We start from the raw sequence: 17,161 nt of genomic DNA, 5'->3' as shown, positions 1-17,161 counted from the left end.
AAACTCAGCATCCGTTTTGTCTGACATCTGCATTTGCAGTCTGGTACTGAACGTCACTCAGGCCATTTGCTGCTGCTGCCTCCCCCTTCCCCGGAGTCAGTGTGAGACACAAAGGGAAGCTTATTATAGACACCCATGCTGGTGCAAACACAGGCACAGGGACCAAAGCACTGTCCAGAGCACCTCTGGGGGAATGTCCTGCTCACAACATTGAGGTGGTGTGTCGTACCGAGTTCTTCACTGTGCCATTAGCACATCTTGATGCACCCTGAGAGGCCCTGGTGGCAATGGCCAGCTTGGATTCACAGACTGGGCTGTCTAACAACTGCAGAGATGGGGGAGGTCCAGGCCAGCATGCCAGCTTTTATTTATCAGCTGAAGCTGTTACAGGACCATGCTACCCACATACCTTATCTTCTCTGTCATATCATTTATATGTGCTGCAGTACTTTAACCTAGGGCATGAAATCATGTATTGGGAATCTCTTAGTATTTCCCCTACAGGAGATTAAATATAAACTTTGACAGTTAAACCTGATTCTTGTGATTTATTGTACTAAACACATGGTTTGAAATAGTCACAACCAATATTATTCACTTGTTTAACACTTCTTAATTTCAGTGACTAATGACTCTGTCTTCCAAATGGTAACAACCTGCTACTTTAGGCAATAGGGGACATTTTTTCTAGTATAGATGAAGGAGGGACTTCAAAGTGGAGATGAAAGTTTTGTTAACAGATAAGCTATTTTTTGAATGTTATAAAGAAAACTGGCTTTCCTCTAGTGACTGCTGAGGAGAGTGACATGTTATTTGTCATACACAAGATGTTCTGAAGCCTTTTATTGGATAGCAGTAGGCAGCAAGCTGACAAAGGGATGCCCATGCAGTGTGAAGTGACCATTATTCTCTCTGCTATTGCTCACATAGTTTTGAATATAACTTCTTTTTTTTTAAATAAAAGAATTACTGATGAGAAATTCTCCTGTCATTCTGTATTCACCAGAAAACTTTCCTGTGCATTAACTACCCAAAGCTCATTTGGTTTGTAGATGTTGCCATTGTATCACAGTATCAGACAGTAGCAAGTTGCTATAAGTGTTTAAATTTTTAATGAATTCTTGCTAAGCATCTCCTGCCCAGTATTTTGCTGTGTTCTGGATCATTGTCCTTTAGATTTAATAACTTCAGTTTTTTTCAGAACAGCTTTTTCTGCTTCAGGCCAAACATCCTTAACATGGCATTTCCACTTGCCTTTTTTTAATGTCTGGGTCTGCTGCCAGGGTTCTGTGGTGTTTGCAGAGACAACTTAGTTCCTTTCTTTTGATCATTGCAGGGACACAGGATTCAAATAGTGTAAACCCAAAATACTGAAAATGACACATTTCACATTTTCAAGCAACCAAGAATGTGCCCTAGGTGTACAGCTGTTTCACATGCAAAGACATGACTGAGATACAGTCCTTTTAGACAAAACCCTTTTGTTATTCTGAGAACACATGTAACAATAGCCTGGGGGGCAGAATAATAGAACATTTGTTGTTTGTGAGGGGGGGTGGGAAGATAAGGATAAAGATAAGGAAATTGAAAATTAAAATTATATTTAAAGTCTGGTGGGGTTTTTTCCATGCCACATAGGGTATAAAAATGTTTCTTTAAGATATTTCAAGGCAAGTTCCTTATCCATATCGCACACACTGTCTGTAACAACTCCATGTGTGACAAGAACATGAATATCATGCAAGTTGATCAACTATAATCTGAAATATGTTAATAACTACTGATTAAGATCTCTTTATTTCTCCTGCTCTATACTGATATTGTATTTGGAGCCATAAAACAGAAAATGGAAAGTGGAAATTGGGGATTACAATCCTGGAGAAAAACTCGGTGTGGTCAGGTTTTATTGAAGTCGATTCACAGACATAGAAATTGGCTATACAAGACAGTTTTAAAGTGCTTGGGGCTTTATGCATGATAGACACTTCAAGACATCATTATTCAATTGAAAAGATGGCAGTACAGTTAACAGATTTTTAATCCTCTGGATTGTAGCCCTTTGATCAGTCCAGTAAGTCACACACATCATACTTGGCTTATGCTTTGCAAAGACTGCACTGGATCCTGCAGAAAAATCACCTAATGTTGCAAGATCCAGAGTAAATAGCTCTTTTTAAAAAAACATTATCAGGCCTTTCCTGTCACAAACCCATTTGTCATCAGTGAGGCCAGCTACTGAGCCAAGGTTTCAGTATCTAAGCCAAGACTATCTGGAATATTTAACGTCAAAACCACAAGTATCAGAATGATTTGAAAAACTGCATATCTGGGACTTTTTACACTACTGGATTTCATTAATACCTTATTTCTTCAGAAATATGTTTCAGTTGTAATGTAAACTTGAAACAGAAGAAACAAGTGGTGCAACATGCTGAACTAAATCTTATGTAGAACAGGATCCATTTGTATTTGCCTGATAAATTTTCAGTTTCGTTTGAAATCTACTGGCTTTTTTTTTTTTTTTTTCCTTACAGGAAGAAGGGAAGTCAAGTGTTGTTACTATACTCTGTGGTGTGAAGAAGTAGCATGATGTTCAGGAGCAATGCCTGTGGTACTGAGCAGACTTAAGGAATTGGTTAAAAGCAGGAAAGGGAGTTGTTAATTGATACATACAACAGACAGGCTGTGAAGGCAACTGACACACGGTAGGCAAGATTTCTCATTAACTTCTGCCCTTCCACTGAGATTTGCATGATCACCATACATGCAAAAATCCCATTTGCTGAAGTAATAGGGGAGATGATTGTCCTTCCCATAGATTTCCAGTTAATCCATGTTGTGGTTGGTTGGGTGGTTTGGAAAAAACAACAAAGCGTTTCCTAGATATTTTCTAATCCAAATTTAATGGATTTTTAGTGCCTAGAGAATTGGTAAGTGGAGGAAGTAAATCCATCCATCTATTTTCAAAACTGGAATAACTGGAAAAATGAACAGACTAAAATAGACAAGCCTAATGGTACAGCATGATTATTAGCATAGGGATGTTAAAATATGCATAATATGATCATACTCTTTGTGGACAAGGATGTGCTACGCCTCGCCCCATGTTCATTAAAGGCGGCAGGAATGTTGCTGCTGATTTCAGTGGGTGGGGACGGGCCCGCTGCATGCAAAAGTTGTTTCATTACCGGTTACATCTACTTTGCCTTTCTTTGATTGCTTCTTTTAAGCCTCAGAAAACCCCATTTTATAGGTACTAGTTTCCATGCAATTATTCCTTACAGCTCAGCACCAAGACTCTTGAAATGAGGATGTATCACTGAAATCCTTGGCAAGGCAATAAGCTTCTATAACGATTTCCGAAAGCCGCTTCGGGAAAGCTGCTCTAGGAAGAGCCTTTCCAGCGTGCCAATGGGCTGCTGCCCTTGCCGGCAGTCCGAGCCCGGCCGCGGGAAGGGCTGGCCGGGGGTGCGGTAGCGGCTTTCCGGGGCGCTACGAGTGCGAGACGCGCCCGGGGAGCGCCAGACAAGGGGGAAAGTGGAACTGCGCGTCTGTCCGCGGGGCCGGGCGGCGGCCGCCGTGCGCTGCTGGAGCGCCAAGGGAGGTCTCGCCAGAGGCTCCGCGGCCCGGCCCGCGACGGCGCGGGGGAAAAGGCGACCCCCACCCTCCTCGCCGCCAGCGCCGGTCAGAGGCGCGGCCAACTCCGTCCCTCCCGGGGAAGGGGAGCGCCCGGAGGGGCGGGACGCGCCGCGCCATTGGCCGCCACCCGCGGTTTGATAGCGAAAGCCTTGCCCGGGTTGGCGGTGCCGGCCCGAGGGTGAAGCCATCGCCTTGGTAACCCCGGCGGAGCGCAGCGGCCGGTGCCGGTGGCGGCCGAGGGAGCGCTCCCCGCTGGCGCCAGCGCCGCCGCGCTGGCTGGGGAGGCGCGGGACACGGCGGCGGCCGCTGCCCGGGCAGGTGAGCGTGCGGGGAGTGCGGGGCTGGCTGTGCCCGGGCTCCGCTCCGAGCGGGACGGGACGGAGCGGCGGGCACCCGCTTCGTGTCGGTGTGGGCTGCGGCGGTGCCTCCTCTCGGCCGCCACCTCGCTGCTGGCGGTGCCTCCCCGCCCCGCGGCGCCGAGCTGCGCAGAAGAGGGCACCGCTCCGGTTGCGACACGGCAGTTGCTCAACCGCGCGGGCGGCTCTGCCCCCTCCCCGCGCGGGGGAAGGTTTCGGCGGGACGCGGCCGTTTGGCAGCGGAAAGGGGCCCGGGGCGGGCGGCGGCCGGCAGGGCTCGGCTCAGCTCAGTGGGGCGGGCGGAGCCTTTGTGCGCGACCGCGGCGGGAACGGCCCCGCAACAAGTGCCTGGCGCGCTCCGCTCCGTCCCGGTCTGGGGCCCGCGGCGGCCCGTCCAGCCCGGGAGAGCCCTCCCGCCGCGGGGCAGCGCGGGGCGAGCGGCACAGCCCCGGCCCCTTCCGCTGCCCGGGGGCTCGGCGGCACTCCGGAGGGGCTGGACAGTCCCTGGGTGCGCTGCGCCTGCTCCCCCGCGAGCGTTCGCCGGACAAGCTTTGCGCTGTGCCTGGTGGTTTTTTTTCTATTTTTCCCCCCCCCCCCCCCCCCCCAGCTGAGAACTCTTGGTGATTCCTCTGTGAATTTTAAGTGGCGTTTCAATTACTGGATACTCCTAGTTGTTTTCAGCTGGCTTTCTGGGCGTTGTTTTCCTTCGGAACCGCAGGAATTTGTATGACAAAGCAGTATTTCGGAAATGTGTTTCCAGTCAGCTGCTCGCGCGCTGTGCAGCGCGGCGCGGGCGGCGCACAGAACGATGGCTTTGGCTCCGCTGTCTGTCATCGTGTGCTCTCGTAACAGACAAGTGAACTTCCATAGACGAGGAGCTGCTTCTGTGGAAGGGGGAAATAAATCTTCATTAGTCCCAAAGAGTTCCTGAAAGAGAAACGGAAACCTTTCATGCCAGATTCGCTGGTTTGTCTAGCTCCAACACATGTGTGCTTAGACTCATGCTGGATACTTTCCAAAATCTGGAAAGCTTAGTTTTTATTGGAGTGTAGGGGTTTTTTTTGTTTGTTTTGGTTTGGTTTTTTTTCCCCGGAACTTTATGCACTTACAGTCTTTTCTTGTTGCTAGATACACTGACAAATTTTATTCATTTGGAATGGACAACTGTAGCCATAACTGTAAATGTTATGTACTAAGTCCGTGCTGCCATTATTCTATTGATATTGAACTTCATTTAGGCTTAGGAAGTTCCTGAAGCTGGGAATTACTAGAAACCCCAGCAACATATTATTTATGTTTTTAGGACCATAGTTCAGGGTTTGAAGTGAGATGAATGCATGAAGGATGTTGGAGAAATTTGATTGGCCTGTGTTTTGCAGTATTAGCTGAGACTCCCACAGCTGTATGCCTTCAAAGATTAATTAAGAGGTGGAGTAAAACTTTGTAACATGCTTGCTTTTAGGAAAATTGCATATAAAGGAATATTGAACACCCATATGCTTGGCAAAGGTTTGTGAAGTCTAGTGGAATGCATTAAGGTGGCTGGGGAATCAATCACCAGGTCACTTGGAAACTTTGATCTAGAAGCTTCAGTTCAGACTGATGGTGGTTTTCCAGGCCTTGGGAATTTCATGCCATCAAGCAGTGCTTTTCAGGAGAATGGGGATTCAGGAAGGGATTACTGAACAAAAATTCTTTGGTAACTGGTTTACTGGCCTTTTTTAAAAGAATATCAGGGATATTGGTAACATCAGGAATGTTTTGATGTGGATTGCCTTGGAAACATGCTTAAGTGGGGTTTTTGACATTGATTAAATATTTTGGGTTTGGTTTTTTTTTTGGTTTTTTTGCGTGGTTGTTTTTGTTGGCTTTTTTTTTTTTTTTAATAAAAGAGACCTTCTCCATACGCGGTCTTAAAATATTTTTGTTGTTTGTCTATTTAAGTATCTATTTTTCTTGAGTAAAAATCACTTCTGTTAAGCCAGGTTTCACTTCCTTGGAATATCTGATGTTATGAATTCACTGGTTCTCCAATTGTCTATGGACTTTTGGCAGAACTCCAAATTCTAGTGTGGGAAAGCCTTCTTAAAAAAAAAAAAAAAATCTTTCTTTGATTTTTGTGATGTAGTGAAGAGAGAATGTGTCCTGTTCCACTACTCCTTTCATTTTAAAGTTTGCTTATGTCTTTATATGCTCTATTTTGCAAATAATTTAAACCCAAAATCCAGTAGAAATTCAAGCTGTTAGAATGCTATATATATGAGAAGGGTGCAGAGGAAAGAATGTCGTTATTTAGAAGTTGGGTGGAAATGCAGGCTGGTGTTTTAGCTGCTGTTGTGTTTCAGTGACCAGGGCACACAGTTCAAGTAGTTTAAGTGCTTTTTCACAGATCTGAAGATAGACATGGAAGTGTTGCCCTTGGTTCTTTACAAGTTGCCATCAGTTAACTCACCTGAAAATAAGTATAGGGGTTGTTGGGCTGTAGAATGTGGCACTCTATTTATTTAAAGGCCACAGGGCTGCTTTGGTTTAGGTGGACTTTCTGACCTGCCACTCTTGGGAGCAGCAGACCACTAAGTTCACCCTCTTTTCCAACTGGCAGTTTCTGTGGAAGCAGTCCAGGACAGAAAAATCTGAAATAAGCATTATTTACACAGTTGTGTAGAAAAGCTTGCCTGTTTATTTTGGTGGGGTTTTTTGTTTTTGGCTTTTTTTAGTAATTATATGATTTCCTCAAACCAATACCCTTAGGCTGACACACATGGTGTTACACACTACATCTCAAATCGTTTGCCTCAAAGTATGAGGACTTTGAATCATGGAGGCCAGGACTTCAGTATTAATGCCTGAGTGCATAAACCAATTTGTTTTGTGGCAGTGCTGCAAATTCTTACAGTCACTCACCTGGGAAAGTTTGTGTGATTTGTTTTGATAACTAAATCAGATCTGGGGGCAAAGATCATCTTGTGTTAGAAATTTAACCTGGTTTTTTTTTGTAATTAATTTTAGTAGTAACTAGTAAGCAAGCAGTTTTACTTTGGGTTGGTAAGGTGTGTACTTACAATCCAGAATTAACAGCAGGTAACCTTTGAAATAATCACAATTCAGAGAACTGTCAAGGTGAAGGTTGTATGTATCTGGATAGTACCTGAAGTATCAGGTACTGTGTAAGCGACATTGGTCAATCTGTTTTAGTCTATCAGATTTACATGGGGAAATCTATTTATCTCAGCCTTTGGTGGAAATAAATTCAGGAATGCGGTTTCATTTACATACATTAGGAGCTGCATAGGAGGCCCTCATGTGCAAATGCTTGTGGATGTGTAGGTACCAACATAATTGAATTTACATACTGGCTTCAGAAGATTAAAGAAACACAGAGTAACACCGAGGTGTCAAAACCAACTTCCTTTGAGAAGTGGGATGGGGCAGTTCTACTTCCCCACTGATAAATTGTGTGTGTGTGTGCATTGTTACTTGGTTTGATTTTGTCTTCTTTTAGGTAGCCAGGGGTTAATTGCTATCCTGCTACAGGGCACAGCCTTTCAGAAAACTGGTTGTACACACATAGAGGATCCAGGCTGTCCTGGGCTACCTTTGCTGCTTCCCAGCTTTGGCTGTTGGCCAAACCTTTTTCAGTTCATTAAAAAGGGAGGAGGGCAGCTGTATCTATTTCTTACCTTAGGTGCTCTTGATTTAAAATTGTGAATCAGTTGAACTCAGGAGTAATTTTGTGTCTTTGGAGCTACATCTACGTATATAGAAGTATGTTTAGTATTTACTTTTTTTAAAAGAGCATAAGAATTAGGAGTACTGTAACTTCCTCCTGACACAAAGTATGTAAATTTGCTACTTGCAGCTTACTTTTGTATTTTTCAAGATTGTTAAACTTGTGTATTTTTTATAAGTAGTGTTGCATTGAATTTTTGCTATGAAATTGAATTGTAAAGGGTACTTTTCTGTTTCTAGAATATCTTGCTTTTATTTGCTGTAGTTACTCTGATTTTTTTAGAATAGCTTTGTGAATTCATCAAAATAGCAGTGTCAAAATATCCTAAAGCATCTCCATAAGAGGTATTGATGTCTAGTTTTATGCTTGTGTAGCTCAGCTTTATGTGTTGCTGTAATGCTGAACAGTTTTACTTCCCATATTAGATTGATAAATGATCTTTTAGTACTTTACTACTGGCTGTATAAATACATTTTTGTTCCTGCTTTTCCAGAAACGATGATGATTGGGAATAAAGTCTGTGTTGGTGGGCTTAATTTTTGTGCTGGTATGTGATGTTATGTTTTGTCTTTGCATGAGTTTACTTGTAAGAGGGGAACAGTGACGGCACTGTGATTTCTAATTTCTTTTTATGAGACACAGGTAAGCAGTGTGTTCTCATTGTTGTCTTTTTGGGTTCCCTTTTGGGGGCCACTAAAGGTTTAGGTTGATTTAAAATTTCTTTTCACAGTGCTCTTCTGCAGCTTTCCCCCCCATATTTCTTGTATGCAAAGCAGAAAGCAGAGGCATTAATTTGGAACCAATGGACAGTTTTAAGTAATGTGTAGTCCATTGGGAGTTTGCACTGTCTGCTCTCATTTTAGGTCATTCCTGCCCTCTCCTTGCCCCCAGGCACCATATATCCACTGGATTAAAAAAAAAACTCCATGAGAGAATTCAAAGATTAATTAGAGGATGTAAGTTTTGAGTTGGCATCAGCTGGCAGCGTGTGGGCAAGAGCTCATGTGGCTGGCAGAGGTAGATAAACAGTTTTGTGGAAGTCATGTGAGGTTCTGTGGTGAATGTTGTCTGTTAATAAGAATTCATAAGAATATTGCTGTGCATTTAGTTTTATGGTACAGTGTTGCTATGAAGTGTTTGCTAATTCTTAGTGTTTCTGAAAGTCCTTTGTGTGCACAGAAAGTATCTTGACAGGGCAATGAAATAATTTAAAAATAAGCGTAAGAATAGCCAGTTGCTTGTGAAAGCTGTTATGTGGACTGTGCAGTAGCTGGTATTCTTTACCATTAACCTGACATTGTAAGAGGCTCAGAGTCCTGCTTTCAAGTGGTTTTGTGACAGATTTAATGTGGAAGACCAGTGCTTGTATGCAGCTACAGAGTACTAGAAGCAGTTTAAAAACCAGAGTAGGTAGGTGGTTTGGAGAACATTGTACAAAGTCTCTAGAAAACAGAATAACTGGCAACATTTTTCAGTGCTTGAGGTTCTTACGGGAGCCAGCTCTTGAGTAATACCTTTTTTATCTTTGATAAATAAGGTGCTTGAGAGATTAATTTTGATATTGTTGCGTCATTTTATTTTTTAACAAGGAAAGGTAACATTTTGAAATATGCTGTTATTTTCAGTTAATAATTTGATGTTTATGAGTATAGAATGTTCATAACAGAAGAATATGAAGCGTACGTGATTTAAAAAACTGATTACATTTGTGTCACTACAAATAACAGCCAAAAAACCTGCTTTAGAGTACTGCAGAAGGATGGTTTTCAGTCAGTGGTGTGAGCATTGCTATTTAGTATTGTGTCCTCCAGAAGGCTGCAGGTTGGTCTGTAGTTGGTGTATACAAACCATTTGTACAGACACAGCTCCAGGGGAGAACCGGGTGAATAAAGGTCAATGTTTCCAGTAGAAACTCAAAAAGCTAAGTACAAAGTTGACATGGCAGAAAGAAGCACACAAAATGTTATTTAAAAATTTCGTTGGGCACTGAATCCCCTTCCTGCTTGGCTTCACGTCTCAAATTCCTTTTCTGGTTTTGAAGAGTACTTTGGTCCTTTTGCCTGTACTTTTTTCCACTTCATCTACCTTTCAGTATTCCTGGGTTTTTTTACTTTTTTTTTTCTTTTCTTCATACAGTGTATCACTAAGTTTACTACTCTTGGGTTAGTGCTTCTCCCCAGATGCCCCATTATTTCCCTCCCAACCCCCAAAGAATTTAAGGACCTGTGTGTTAACCATATGTGAGTCTTACCCGTTAAGTGTCTTGTCTTTTTACACTGCCAGTTTTTGGAGTCATAGGCCAGTGTTGCTTACAGTACCTGTGAAGTCCTGTCCTGAGGGTGTGTGCTAGAAATAACTCATGCTTTACTATGTATAATATTCTGTAAAACAGAATCTCCAGAAGGAAGGACTCTGGTGACAACTGTGGAGGGAAGGAAACCATTAGTCACAGATGAGGTGCGGTAAAGGAGGGGACTGCTGTGCCAAGGGCTGGGCAGTGGGGGGCTGGAGGCACACAGGGAAGTGTGGGGGCTGGCCTGGGAGAAATCATGGGACTGGAGGCCTACTTTGGGTCCTCTACATTTTGGTGCTTATAGCTGGCTGGTATTATTTACTCTTTGCTGGTGTTGGGATGGTTATTTTGTGTTTGGGGTTTTTTTTGTGGTTGTTTTTTTTTTCAGTTCCCTTTTTGACTTAAATAGGTGTTGCTGAGGAAGGCAAGGCCTTTGGGATTTTCACACCACAACACACATTGTATATTGGGGTATGAAAATCATGTAGGCTTGCAGTATTTGTATTTCTGACCTTTAGTGCTGAGTGTCTTACTTTGTTTCAGCTGATAGAGGGAAGGATTTTCTGAATTTACTATTTGGTTATCTGTATGCCCTGCTAAGGATGCAGACACAAGATATTTAAGGAGGATTGTCCAAGTCATAACCAGGGATCCTCTAAACAAAGAAGAGTTAGTACTTGGTGTATAGACAGCAGTGAAAGAGAGACAGTGCATATGTGTGTGTGCCGTCCACATGGGCACATGTAATGGCAGCATCAGAATGTGAGCAGACACAGTGGTGTCCTGGTACTGATTAATGGAGATGGAAAAGACTGAATCCCCAAAAATGAGTCCAAACATAGTAGGAAATAAAATTTGAAATGTAGAATCATAAAATTATTTGGGTGGGAAGAGACCTTAAAGATCACCCAGTTCCACTCCCCTGCCATGGGAAGGGACACCTTCCACTATGCCAGGTTGCTCCATGCCCCGTATAACCTCGCCTTGAAAACTTCCAGGGATGGGGCATCCACAACTAGCTTTACAATTTTACAGTAGTGGAGCTTTACAACAACCTGAAAGCAGGTTATAGCCAGGTGAAGGTCAGCCTTTTCCCAAGTACCAAGTAATAGGATGAGAGGAAACTGCCTCAGCTGCACCAGGGGAGATTTAGATTGGATATTAGGAAAAATTTCTTCACCAAGAGCATTATCTAGCATTGAAATGGGCTGCCCAGGGAAGTGGTGCACTCACTATCCCCAGACGTATTTAAAAGATGTGCAGATGTGGCACTCGGGGCCATGGTTTAGTGCTGAGCTTGGCAGCACTGGGTTAAAGGACTCACCCTCTAAGGTCTTTTCCAACCTAAATGAATTTATGATTTTATTCTGTCTTATGCCAGGTTTAAGTGAAAGTATCATGTACACCATGATGTAGGATTGAGCCACAATAGCAGGAGGTGAAGAACACTTGTCTACTGCTGCTGAAGTGTTTTAAATTATTTATTTGTAGTAATGACTTAAGTGTGAAGAGGTGTGTGTGTGTCTGTAGAAGAGCTGTCTTGTTTTTCTTTTCATGGGAGGACTGTATTTGGGAATCTGTGATGAATGCTGACTGGAAAGTGAGTAGTAGTTTCTGAACCCTCTTGAGTGAAGAAAAACATCATTAGTCTGGCAGATTGTCAGCAGCAAATGGTATATTAATTTTTGGCACAAAACTTGCTAGCAAAAAAAAGAGACTTTCCTTTCTGTTGTTAATAATAAAAGTGAGGAGGGACTGATTATCTGTGCTTGGTAGCTAATACTGTTCTGCTTCTTTGTTATCCATGTAAGACAGATCCAATGCTTTTGACAAAAGTACTTTTATATTTTATTAAAAATAAAAAACCCACTTTATAATATACTGATAATCTGCATCCAATTACATATCTAACTTTAAATAATTTTATTATGTTTATAAGCTTTTACAAGCTATGTGCAAACAATTGCAGAATTTCCCATGTGTTTAGAGATACCACTCTTCAGATGTGTAGAATACTGAGAGTCTTCATGCTAGGCCAGTTTTACTTCCCCAGCACTTCAGAGGTACTTTTTTACATTTACTACTAGTGATAATAATGCAGAGAAATAATATATTTTTTTAATAAAAATGTTTATTTAATTAGGTGACCTCTAGCTATGTTGAAAATTTTAGGAAGCTCAGACTAATGACCTAACTCTATTTTTATCTGAGTAATAAAAACAACAGCAACATTTTGTTTACTGAATTGCTGCTTTAATTTTTAGGATACCTTTTTTTTGATACTCAATGCCACTCTGCACAAGTTTTTAGAGTCCAGCTAGCACAAATGCATAACAATTGTTTATTTACATTCTGCAGTCTGTTTTGATAACTGGTAACTTCTATTTCCTCTGGGTGCTGTAAATAAATCTAGTGCATGAAGAGTTGCAGTGATAGGGAAGAGCAGAAAAGTACTGCATAAAAAGGAAAGGCTGTTTAGTAGAGTTCTTCAATAAAAGCAAGTTTGGCAAGAAGGAGAGGAGGTAACTTAAAAAGTTGGAAGTAATGTTAAGACCACAATCAAGTCTTTCCCTCACAATTTCTTGTAATGAGTAGTCAATGAAGATCTGTAGCAGCTCTGCATCTTTCGAAGTTGAATGCATATATTTGGTGCTGTTCTAATTTCTGCCTCTGCAAATATGCTGGATTACACCTCACTTTATATTCAATTTGCTGGTCACCACAAAATGACAGAAGTCCTTATCTGTTTCTACATTTTAAATAAAGAACTTCTCTCTGTTTCTTGTACTCCATTTGGTTTAACTTAAAAGCTTCAACATTAATTTACTTGGGTGAGAAATACTGTGAGTAAAGCACTGGCTGGCGAGTTGTAATAATTAGATTCTATTTCCAAGTGTGTCACAGGCTGCTTGTGAGTTCGGAGACGTTTGGTTATCCTGGTGTGTTTTTATCTGTGCATTGAGGATGAGGCAGTTTTTCTTTCTTTGGTGTCTTTGCATGGTAAACTTGTGTTTGTCCTTGAACCAATATAATGGATGTGATGCTTAGGGACAGGGCTTAGTGATGGGTTTGGCAGCGCTGGGGGAACAGTTGGACTCGATAATCTTAGAGATCTTTTCCAACCTTAATGGTTCTAGCTTTCTCTTCTACTTTAGGATAAATGCAAACACTTAATTGAAAAATACTTTGTAGCAGCTCTAATAGTTGAAATTGATAACAAATAAGTTTTATGTGCTGTATATTAGGATGGAGAAAAGGTAAATGTATTTTTAAGTGGCCCCATTAAAAAAAGATCCGTTTAAGTGACCACATATAATTGTTCCAGCTGATGCACAGGCTCACCTTGTCTACTGTCGGTGAAAATGTTTCTGTTGAAAGAAAATCTCCTTTATTGCATTTAAAAAAATAAAGGAGAAATTATTTTTAAAAAGTAGGTAGAGGCAGACTATAGTGCAGCAACTAAAGTATTTCTAAAGCATCCTATCATAAGATTAAAAAGTAAGAGTCTTTAGCGTATTCTTGTCATGGGAATAGAAATTTGAATGATTAACCCCTTTCTATTTATAGCTGTTTTCTCTGAGTTATTCCTGTTCCAGTTAACTTCTAGGTAAATTTTATGAGAAGGCAGAGCAATTCTTGCCTTAGTCTATCTCTGCAGCTCATGATTTTAGTATCCTCAAGTTACTTTCTTTTTAATGTGAATTTCACAAACCACAGCTGAATTTTCAGATTTATTTGTAGCTTGATAACTTGTCAAGTTTAATTGTGTGCAACTACAAGATTTATAGAGGCCTTCAGCATTTGGTGGCTCCTTTTGTCTTCCCATCACTACTTGCCGGTTTTTAAAATTCTGGTATATCACTGCTTAGGGGTGAATTCCTGGGGTTATTGCCTCAGGAGAATCCGAGATGCAGGCTGTGTGTGCTGTGCTGATAACTCTTGGAAGACCCAGACAATATATACCAATTACTGTGAAAGTTTTCCATTCTCTTGATGCCCTAAGTTGCTTTTTCATTGTTGATTTAACTGGGACTTGTTGGCCAGGAAAGTAGCATGCTACTCTTTGGGTGGTTTTCAGCTCTATTTGTGCAGTAGTAAGGGTTTCTACCTATGTAATGACCATTTTCTTGAGAAAGAGGCAGTGGTTAGACCCCTTATGCAAGAGGGGTTCTTCAGAAATGGCAGGACTCCTGAAACGTTTGGCTCAAGCATCTACACATTGGTGATTAACAGACCCAGTTAACCTGAAGAAAGATTTATTGTTGTGTGGTGGCAAATGAAATGGTTTGTTGTTAAATTTTCTGTTGTTCTATGATGTACTTTTTTACTTGCCATGTACTGGTGAGAAGTAAAATAGGATTTAGAGGGGCTTTGTTTTCTTTCTCACTTATCCTGGGAGAAAATTTGAAAGGAGTTTAGGGAAATACTTTTTGAGGTTTTCCTTTGAAAGTAACTCTTCTGCAGTCAAGTGTGGTGTTGAGGAATTTCTATCTTGGTCAAGCCATCATTGTTTGTGTGAAAACTGAAAAGCCCTTGTTTTCAGTTGCAAGAGTCACTTTCTTGGTGCCTGATTTTGTCATATTTTAATAATTGCTTTCTAAAATACAGATGCTGCTGCTCCAGCAGTTCTTCTGTGTGCCCAGGTTTACATCCCTTGTATCCACCTGCTCCTGCAGTTTGGAGGTGAAGCAGTAGGCTGGGGTGCAGAATGCAGTGAAGTTGTCAAAAGAAAGTCTCCAGTGATCAGCTCTGGGAAAAGAAGGAGCTCGTGTTCATTTATCAAGGAGAGGGTGGGTTTTAGATGCCTATTGCCAGAAAGTGGTGTAAATGCTGGTGTCATAATTTAGTGGTAGCAGGAGGATAAATACATTGTCTACGATGTATCTGCTGCCTCTCCTCCATCCTTCCACACCTTGCATGGGAAAATGTCAGACAGTGTGCCATTTTCAGTGCAGCCTTTGTCACGTTCTTTAGTCTGGTGGTTTTGAGATGTTACACAAACTTAAGAGGGTTGTATTTTATTCTTTGCATCTTGTTCTTCATGATTTGTCTCAGTGTCAGAAATTGCTTTGCAACTTGATCCCACTGAGTGTAGAAGTATCTTTACTCTGGTCAGAGCAGTGCTATTCACTGCAGCACCTACGGTACTGAAGGTAGGAAGTCACTCCCCTGTGCCAGAGAACTGCCAGGCATGCTGCCCTCTTTCTGAGGAACTTTACTCCCCAAGTATTTCTGTGTTCTGCCAGTGCTGCTGTCACAGGGTCACAGCATTGCTGCTCTTTGTGTGAAACTCTCTGAGGCGAATGTACAGGGTAATGCTCTGGAAGGGTTCTTGGGGCCAGCCACAGCTCCAGCACTGCTCAGGCTCTGTTCCGTCTCAGTATGTGGAAGGGAATTTCTCACTGAAGTGCTCCTCACGCCACAAACCGCTTTTACTTCTCTCAGAAGTAAGCCTGTAGAACAGGTAGTTGGTTAATGGACTGAAACCTTTTCATTAGTGAAGGAAGCCAGAAAACGCCATGTCGTCTGCATTACTGTGCTGAGCCTTGCAGCTGATCAAAATAGAAGGTTTTAGGTTGGTTAGGTTGTTTTTACATCAAGTATTCTGTAATTTTAGATGCTATGTCTAAAGACCCTGTAAAATACGTGAATACTATTCAAATATGACTTTTGGATCCAAATTCAGATTTGAACTGTTGGTTTGATGAGAGGAGGATTGTCTTTTGTGTTTGTGGTGTGTTTTTGGTTTTGGTGGGTTTGGGGTGTTTTTTTTGTTTGTTTTTTTCATGTTTGTTTTTTTTGTTTGTTTGTTTTTGAAACCAAGCACTCCCTTGCTTTTAGCCTGGGATTAGTGCAAATTTGGGGTTCTTAAATTACATAGTATTATAAATTGTCATGCTGAAATTATGCTTCATATTTAAAATATTTTTTCTATGAGGCCTCACTACCTGAAAGAGGAGGGAGTGGGGAGCAAGAGCTGTTTAAAATGCACACTTTTATTATCTAAAAGAACTTAATAGATTTGCTTTTGAGTGTTGGAAATAGCTGGAGGTAAACTGTATTTATTAGATGCCTGTATTTTTCCTCCTTCAGCACAGGAACTATTCTTAGTGATTGCTTCTAGTTTCAGATAGTATTTACTGTATACCTGATGCTAGTGATGGGATACTGTTGTTATTTGTCATGTGGCAGTATTTGTAATCAAATGGCAAGTTGGACTGCAGCACGATGTCTTTAAAATACACTTAGGTAGACACTGCTGTGTTGGTTCATAGTCTCTTGCAATCCACACTTGGGAGTTTATTTTAATCATAAAGAATGAAGTTTTTCAAGTGATGCCTGGAGCAGGATGGGCAATACCTTCACAAAATGGCTCATAATAATTAATTACTGAAAAATTGTTCAGTCTTGCTTTTTAACTCTGTGTTCTCATTTATATAAATTCAAATATGAGCACAACAAAAAGCAGAATTTGTGAACAAAATAGAAGTACATTTGAATAGTTTCACCATATTAGGCATTTCACAGGATGTAATTGGGAAGTGAAACATGGGGACATGAAAGTAGTGAAGAAAACGGACTACGCAGATCACAAGAAATAGAAATCACAAGTAGTCCTACTAATAACATTACAAGTAACTAAGTAATTGTGATGGGATCTTCGCAGAAACAGGATGAAGACTCACTGCTTTATTTCTCTGTTTAAAGTGCAGGTAAATATTTATTCATTTAGTAACTTTTGGGTGGAACAAGTAGGGGTTTTTCAGTGTTTTTATATCTGTGACACACTAGTGAATAGAAAATGCATCAACAGTAAGGGCTGTGTTCAGGTGTTCCTGAATTCAGAGGAAATGCTTAGTCACTGCTTATGCACCTTGGGCCTTTCAGAGTTTAAGGCAACCAGAGAGAAATCATGAAGGACTTCATAAACTTTAGAATGCTTGAAAATGTCTCATTAAATGAATATAAGATTTCTTTATTAAAAATGATGGTGTGGGGGTAGTTTTGTTCTAGAGCAAGTCCTTGTGCTCTGCCCAGTAAATAACTCTAGATTCAGTCACAGGTTACAAAACAAAAGTATGGGACATTATTGTGTTGTGTTAGAAGACCAAAGAAACAGGTACAGGAATTGCTGTGCTGCTG

At 41.4% G+C, this 17,161-nt stretch overlaps 1 protein-coding gene across 1 annotated transcript in view; it reads left to right on the top strand.

Annotated features, from left to right (window-relative positions):
* Positions 1 to 15,826: 15,826 nt before the first annotated feature.
* The window catches only part of PIK3CB (phosphatidylinositol-4,5-bisphosphate 3-kinase catalytic subunit beta), a 56,480-nt gene continuing 55,145 nt past the window's right edge, over positions 15,827 to 17,161 (top strand). The window contains exon 1 of the mRNA XM_032119254.1: positions 15,827 to 16,731. The gene's annotated coding sequence lies outside the window, so the exon portion shown is untranslated. The remainder of the gene's footprint in view (positions 16,732 to 17,161) is intronic.

The sequence above is a fragment of the Corvus moneduloides genome, chromosome 10 (genome assembly GCF_009650955.1).
Source record: "Corvus moneduloides isolate bCorMon1 chromosome 10, bCorMon1.pri, whole genome shotgun sequence".
Lineage (NCBI taxonomy): Eukaryota > Metazoa > Chordata > Aves > Passeriformes > Corvidae > Corvus > Corvus moneduloides.
The sequence above is the reverse complement of the archived record's forward strand: the minus strand, read 5'-3'. Positions and strand labels throughout refer to the sequence as shown.